Below are 8,397 nucleotides of genomic sequence, written 5' to 3'. Positions count from 1 at the left end.
GAGCGCCGCCGCGGGCGGGGTAGCGGGCCAGCCTCTAGCGGCTGCAAGCCAGGAAACACCGCTCCCCAGACCGTGCTCGGGGCACGCCTGCTCTCAAAGCAGCCAGCCTGAATAAGCCACAGCCTGTGCTGCTACACTGCCCCACAGCCCAGAAATACCAGGCTTTGAGTCCCCTCCCTAGTTTACATCTTTGTGCCCCCGCTGCTGCAGCCATCTCTCACATGCTGCTATCATTCGCTCCCCCAAAAGCTGCTGATCCCATGAGCTTCTGCTCTGCCCACGCAGACACAGGTACCAAGAGACACATGTCCCAGACCTCATGAATGTGCCACACAGCATGTCCACAAGACTTGTTAGCGTTGCCGGGAATAGCTCCAGTCCCAGCGCAGATCTGGCCATGCAGCTGACTGAGGTTAGCCATTGGCTCTGCAGCACAGGCTCCAATTCTGGAGCTGCCTATTGACAGCAGAAGCATCGAAATTCGTTAATGCCTTGTCTGAAGAAGCATGGCCCTTTCTGCTGCAGAGTGCTCTGGCCTTAAAGGATGTACAGTGGCCTCTGTTGAACGAGGAAGGTGACACCCCAGACCTGCTCTGGGAATGGATGATCAGGAACTGAAAGACAAGCCCTTCTCCCAATGTTACATCTATGGCCAGAATCATCAATGCTCCCTTTGCTGTCTTGACACCCCTCTGCCACCAAAACTGTCTTTCAGGTTGAAGGCTCATGCTCTGCAGCCATCCCATAGTTCCATCACAGGCCTTCAGCTTCCCCTCCCACAGGATATAACAAGAGGTGAGTCAAAAATCCACCTGGCTGCCTCCAAGAGCCATTTGGCTTCATCTCAGCACATCCCCACTCCCTGCCTCATCCCAGTTTTACTGGTGAGTCAGAGCTCTCCAGTGAATGGTTGAGCATTGGGTGGGGATGAGATAAGGCAGGTAACCAGGGACAGGCTGTTTGTGGGACATATCAGAGGACAGACACCTAGACACACAGACATATAAAGCAACTGGGAAGTAGATAAAGCAGAAAAGGAGCTCTTTACACACCAGTAAGATGGTCACTTGAAACATTGGATAGAATGCTTCCCTGCCCATATTTCAGGGCAATGACCGGTAACACATCCCAGCAGCAGCAGAACGGGCTGGCTAACCACTGGCTGCTGATTCATCAGTTATGCAAGCAATTCAAATAGAGTTTATGTCAACACTTCAGGCAACGGCTTTACTTTTAGAACATCCTAAAATGGAAAGGGGTGGGGAGAGGAATCAAGCAAGGAAGTCTCTCTGCAGGAAGGAGCCCCATCCTCCTGCCATGCTCCCACTGCAGCTGCTGGGGAGCCCACATCTGTCATCAGCCTGCCCCACTACATTTTTGTGCAAGAGGTCAGGCTTTGGTATAAGATTCAGGAATAGGCCAAGGGTACATAGCAGAGAAATTTTTGCTTCCCCCTGATGAGTATCACCTTGTTCTTTTTGACTATTTGTGCCTTTTGTGTAGGCAAAATAGAAGCTGGAATCATCCAAAAAGCCTTGTGTGATTATTTAAGACCCCAGATTCTTCTTTTTGCTGCTCTATAACAATTATTTTCTGAAATCATTTATAGTTTCAAAGGTACGACACTTTGGAGTGACAGATTACAGCCACCCTCCTCAGAAAATGTACCCTAGGCAAGATAAGGCAGGACAATGGCCAAACAGCCGCTGAACAAGCCAACGGGGGTTATACAAGAGGAGATAAGAGGAGGACAGGGACACAGTACAACCTCTTACCCTCTGTGCTGTGGTTTAACCCCAGGTGGCAACTAAGAACCACACAACCTCCCTTCATCCAGCAGGATGGGGGAGAGCAAAAAAAAAAAAAAGTAAAACTTGTGGGTTAAGGTTAAGATGGTTTGATAGGGAAAAAAAGGAAGAAAATAATAATTATTATAATAGTAATAAAATGACAATAATAAAAATAATAATAAACCATTAATATATACAAAACAAGTGATGGACAATGCAATTGCTCACCACTTGCCAGCTGATGCCCTGCCAGTCCCTGAGCTGCAACCCCCAGCCAGCCTTCCCCCCATTTGTACACTGGATATGACATCATATGGTATGGAAGAGTCCTTTGGCTGTGTCTCCTCCTAGCTTCTTGTGCCCCTCCAGCCTTCTTGCTGGCAGGGCTGAGAAGATGAAAAGTGATTGACTTAGTGTAAACACTACTTAGCAACAGCTAGAACATCAGTGTGATGTCAACATTATCCTCACACTAAATCCAAACCGCAGCACTGTACCAGTGACTAGGAAGAAAATTAAATCTATCCTAGCTCAAACCAGGATATTCTTCATACCAAGACATTTGTCCCTTCTTCATTGAAGCAGATCTTCTCTGACCAGCAGCATCTGGACCAAATGACCTGAACCCACCTCCGCCTGGAAAGTGTTGATAAGAAAGCCAGCTAAGTGGAGGGGGAGGCCCTTTTCAGCCAGACCTCTGCATTGTGCCGCTGGGAACACTCAACATTGCCTGTGCTGGCTCTTCGACACCAAGGCAACGACAAAATTAATGGCTGTGCTTCTGAAAGGGATTTAAACGTTAATAATGAAGAGGGGACACAGCTCCGCAAGGCACATTAACCATCATCTGGGGCTTTGTTCACCTCGGATAGTTTCAAAATGAAGCATGTAACACAAGGGTCCTCTTACGATGGGGACCCTTCGACTGGGGGCAGGATGGAGATGCGAGAGAGACTGGGCTAATCTTGCCTTAACTCTACCCAACTGATCCTGTCTCCCCTTCACTCCATTTCTCTGAAGCCATAGTGGGTCCAGGTATTTGGCTTCTCAAGAGCATGGAAAGATTTTATGCTGGACCTGCATCCCCCCTGATGTTGCACAACTTTCCAAGTCACAGACAGATGACCTGATCTATACGCAAAATTTGCTCTCCTTCCAAGGCTGTGTGTTTGGCTGTTTGAAAGAACAGAAAAAACTGTCTCGATCAAAACAGGAAAGGGTCTAGTTTTGTTTCCATCAGAGAGGCTATCAAAGCTGTTCAGAGGAGCAGCAGAAGCTGCACCAAACTCACTCCATTCATCTGGCAACAGCATCAGGGCAGAATAAAACCAGAAAGCCAGTGGTTATAGGGTCTGTCAGCTCCCACAACATCTTCTCCTGCCACAAGGGCCAGCTCCTGCCCCTACTCAGTGAGTGAAGTCACCCACACAGCTCATTCCCCATTTCCTGGAAAGCTCAACCTGCAGAGATGCTACAGATAAAAATTCCCAGGAGGCTGATTCTGTCATGACCAGCTCACCTGTCCAATACCAGTCAGCAAGACACAGTGTATTTGGCTCTGTGTTCATTATCTGTACTGCACTGTGGGCAGAGGCATTCAAAGAAGTGACCTCCTTGCCCAAATCAGATGAACTGTGCCATCCAAGTTCTCCTTACTTGATTTCTAGTTGCTTGAGTCAGTCTCAAGCCAAGATTTTCAAGTTATTTTCCACGATTACGAAGCATAAAACATCCTTTTCTTTACTAAAAGCTTAGAGTCGCAAGAATCCCTCTGAATCCAAAATCTGAAGTTTTAGGACAAATGCCCATTCTTGCCAACATCACAATAAAATTATGTGAGCCAGCGATACTTGAAATAACACCCAATTTATCTTCCTATTTCCTCGTATGATTATAGCTTTCATTTTGCTGGGGTAGAGAACCTTGAAAACAAATGAGTCAGTTTGATTTTTGTTTCATGGAGAAGTTAATTTCCTGGCTCCTTTACTTGCTTGCAATGTTTGGCTGACAGTCTGCATGTTTTCTGAAAAATTGAAAGACTTTTGAAACTTTGGGCTTTGTGGGCTGGGAGGGTGAGTTCCCAGCACCTTCCTGCCACTCCGCGATTTTGCAGTGGCATTCTGGTGCCTGTGGTACCCAGAGCAGAGGAGCGCTTTCCTGCTCTTCTTCTAGGCTCCCGCCTTTCCTGCCCACAACCTTCCCATTGCTGAACTCAACACAGCAGATGACTAACAACCTTAAAGTTTGGCAAGGATTACCTGATACATTTAAAATGTAAATAGCAAATAAACCACCCTCAGCATCATAGGAGCCTGTACTATGGTGGTGGGAGCAGAGGCTTGTGAGCCCTTCCTCCTGCTGTGTAACCATGACCACTGCCAGGACACAACCACAGCGCCTTTAACCCCTGGAAACGAAGTGTGACAGAGCCTCTCATCCCATCCTGAGGAACAGCCTTGCATCCTTGATGTCAACGTGCTTTTCAAGTGATGGAGCCACCTTTCCTTTCTCCAGGGTAAGATATCTTACTACATCCCCCAGGCCTGTGCCATCATTCTTGCCGGGCAGTTAATCGTATCTCGGAGGGCACCCCCTAAACTGGTTCTCAGCACCACTCTCCATATCTGTGGGAGCAGACCTGCATCGCTCCAGCCAAAGAGGCACCCAAATGTCTCAGCCTCGCCTCCCATACCTCCCAAACCCTCAGCACTTCTTCTCACCCATGCAGCAGCTACCACGCTCTCACACAGTCTTTTCCAGTCCCAAATTTAGCAGTATAATGAATGTACGTACATAGAAGTTCTGATTCAAACACTTTCATTAGATTTAGTCACTGACTCCCAATATAAAATGATGGTGACACCAATTCCTCCTCAGCCCGAGTGACTAATTGTGATACAGAGGCAATTAGGCTTGGTTAAATGATCCATGTCCCTTCAGAATAATGGTCTGTCAAACTGCATTCGCCCGAAATAATCCAGGATTGACTTGACAATCAAAATATCTGTTTCTTCAAAATTAATAAAAACCCACAGCTCCTTGTTTCTCCACGGTGCAGCTGCAAAATGAAAGGGCTGCCTCACTGTGCATGGGGGAGGATGGGCCACCCCGTGAGAGGTGGGAACAGGCATTAGAAGGCTAGACGCTGCTAGAGGCAACAGCTATCAAACTACTTGCTACAGGAAGAATACAGCCAGAACTGAGCTGGATAGACCGCTCTGGCCTTCTGCAAACCACCCTCCAATGCCCCCAGCACAGGCAATAGCTTCAATGCAGCAGTATGGGACAAGCAAGGAGTCTCTGGTCATCTCCACCACACTGTTACTGAAGGTCTCCTCATCAGAAGCCCCAAGCCACCAACAGGAGCTTTGCTGGTTGCACCTTGAAGGCAATGCTTCATCTCTGGGAGCTGCCCTCTAAAGAAGCCCTGCAGGTAAGCATCTGTGCCCTGTGAGGGGACCCTGCAAAATCCACAGCCCTGTGGGTCCTGGGAAGTGGGTGAGTCACCTCATGGACACACCTTTCAAAGAACACAGTGCTGACAGGGACTGCATGACACTGTCCACCTTGGGACAAGGACACTCAGGAAATGAGAACGGAGTTTCTCCAGGGTTCAGACAGCAGATCCCAGAGCACCTTACACTTCCCAATCCAAGAGTTAATAAGGACCAACCCTTGAGTCTGTTGCTTATGTGCCCCCACAGGGAGCTCCTGCTAATTAGGCACACTGGGTTAACTGGAAAAACACACACAGACCCAAGGAGCAGGTCCCAGGAATGAGCTCCCCACAATCGACCCCATGCTCTGCAACCCCTGGAGGCTTCATTAGCTTTTACCGCACACCCACTACAGTGGAGGGCACCCACCCCATGGGGACCCAGTGAAGGACGCCCTGGCAGCTTAGCTAATTTCTACATTACCCCCAAATTGTGCCGATGTAATTTCCATGCACTCCGCACAGCTCACTGCACCCAGCTCTGAAAAGGGAATTACAAAGCAATCACCCACGTTAATGGAAGCAGATACTCCACCCTGCCTGCCTTGCTGCTGTCTCTCCATCCCCGAGGTGGTGTCATGGAGCCGTCTAAGCACCTCATGTGACCTGCCTGCATCTGCATCGCACTTGTTTACACTCACTCTCCCACAAGAAACAGAGCCCACGAAAGTGTTTTTTCAGGATCTTTCTTGAGTGGATTCTCACACGTCTGATGCTGGTGAGTTCACCCCTCGTGAACACCAGTTTGGGTCTTTCTCCTCCCCCTTTCATTGAACGCTTTGAGACTCTGCCCCATGACATCTTTGGCTGAAATGGGGCAGTTGGCTCAAGGCGCCCGGGGCTTGGGTGAGAGATATAGAGCCAAGCTCCTGATCTCCTTCCTGGGATAGGAAGCTGGAAAAAGAGATTTCCCATCCAGAGCAAATTACCACCTGGGAAACAAGAAGTGCCACTGCCTCCTCCCAAAACACAGGTTCATCCCACACAGTTTCCTCCTCCACGCAACCGCTTAAATCAGTGTGGACTGAGGGCAAAGATCCAAGGGCAGGCTGAGCCTCCTGGTTGCGTGCTAGATGAGCCCTTGCCAACAGTAGAAGATGGAGGAGGGATGCCTGTATGATGTTGTGCATGTGACAGAAGGGAGTCAAAGCTGATGATGCTGGAGGTCTGTAACCCCTGTGCTCCCTGGTGAACTTGGCAGCACGGTCAGTAACAGACAGAAATAGCAACTTACTACTGGGAGAATTTTTTCACCAAACTGTCATTGCATTTGTGACCGCCTGGGCTGATCTGCAAAGATGACTGTAAAATACCTCCAAGGAGCTGCGGGAATAGAAACAGTCCTCCTGGAAAACAACAACAACAACAACAACAAAAATATCACTGACCTCTTAAGAGATAGTGGTTTATTCATGCTGTGCTATTCATGTCATAATCTCTCTCCCCGCAACATCCCCTCCATGTTGTAAGGAGATTAATTACTTATATCCCTCATTTTCCAATGGAGAAAAAATGGCCTATTGCTTCTGTTCTAGCTAAGCCTCTTTGCTCCACAGGTACCAGAGGCTTGAGTTTTTAGGCTAAATGGATCAACATGCCCCCTGAAGCTCAGGATGGTTGCTTTCAATTTATTCCTAACATCAAGGCTTCCTTCTGACACACAGCACCCCAGCCAAGCCTCCTAGCCCTGTATCTCCAGCTCCTGACACTCTGGGGTTCCTACCTGCTCACAGACTCCAGCAAGGAGAACCACAGCTCTAGGCACGGCTGGAGGTGGGCAGGAAGGTGTTAAGTCTGGAGCTGCACTAGCTCTCCCCCTTCTGCAGTGGGGACTTCATTCTTTATTTATGGGCCAGCCTCCTCTGGTTAGGAGACATTTAAATTTTTCAGCAAGGTCTATGTCCCATCACCCAGGGCAGTTTAAATTTTCACTCATTTCATCATGCACAGACATTGGCGCAGGCATCAGCACAAGGGTAGTAATTACAGCAGGAAAAGGATGAAATAAGAGTCAGTTCTGTGATGATTATCCCCTATGTAAAATGGAATGATGTATATTTTACAGGATGAAAATTACCAGCCTGTTGCACTACTCAGCCCTACCCGCACGCGACAGAACAAAGACATTACAAGAGCATCTCATTAAGGTGTTGTCTCAGTCAAAGGACATTGCCACTGAGAACCACTAAATGTGAGAAAGCCCCATGTAGCACACAGCTGGTTTTGGACATAATGTGACCAATAGCATCCAACTGCTCATCAAACAGCAGTCAAGAAAAGAAAGCTGTTCGGCACCAGAGGCTCCAAACAGAGCTGTAACATGGGATGCTCCCATGTAGGGTGCTGACGTCTAACTCAAGGGCTCTAATTTTCAAAGGCTGACAGCTCTGAAAAGCAGGAGAGTCATGATCCACAAGAGATCCCCAGGCTTGCTGTCTCCTGTCACCAGCACCCCAAGAGCAGAAGCCACCACTGTCCCAGCTGCTGAAAGAGAAGCTGATAGGGGAGAGCTCATCTCCTCACCAGACCAGATCACCAGGCATGCTCAAACAGATTGGTTTTACATGTCAGAGAAGGTTCAGGCTCCCAGCAGAAGTTCCTGGGCAATTTGCACAGCTCAATATAACAATTTGCTCATGGATAATGTTAGAGGAGGGAGAAGAAATGCTGCCTGAGTCTTGAAAAGGAGAGCTGGACTGCCTTGCCATCAAGGCATCACTCCATAATCATTTTGCCAGATTTGATTTAAACAGCTAATTACTGCTGCAGGAGAGTAGAGTCTCTCTAAGCTGCAAAGGGCAGGAAGACCATGTCCAGTCAAAAGGGAAGGCAGGCAGTGCAAGTGGACCAATTCCTCTTCATTGCTGGGGAAACTGAGACATGGAGAGACGGTGATTTGTTTACGGTCACACAGGGAGGCTGCTGCAAAGGTAAAAATAGAAATCACATTCCACAAACCCCCCATCTGGGGTTTTCCTTCCTTCACAAGCCACCTACCCCCCTCCACTGGAGCTGCACATTGGTCTCCTTCCCACCTCTCCAGGCCACTGCCCCACATTGAGGGCTGCAAATGGTCTCCAAGTTTTGCAGGCTTGGGCTCCCTAACAGCAC

Source organism: Buceros rhinoceros, unplaced genomic scaffold (genome assembly GCF_000710305.1).
Source record: "Buceros rhinoceros silvestris isolate BGI_N320 unplaced genomic scaffold, ASM71030v1 scaffold2312, whole genome shotgun sequence".
NCBI lineage: Eukaryota > Metazoa > Chordata > Aves > Bucerotiformes > Bucerotidae > Buceros > Buceros rhinoceros.
This window is presented reverse-complemented; position numbering follows the sequence as displayed.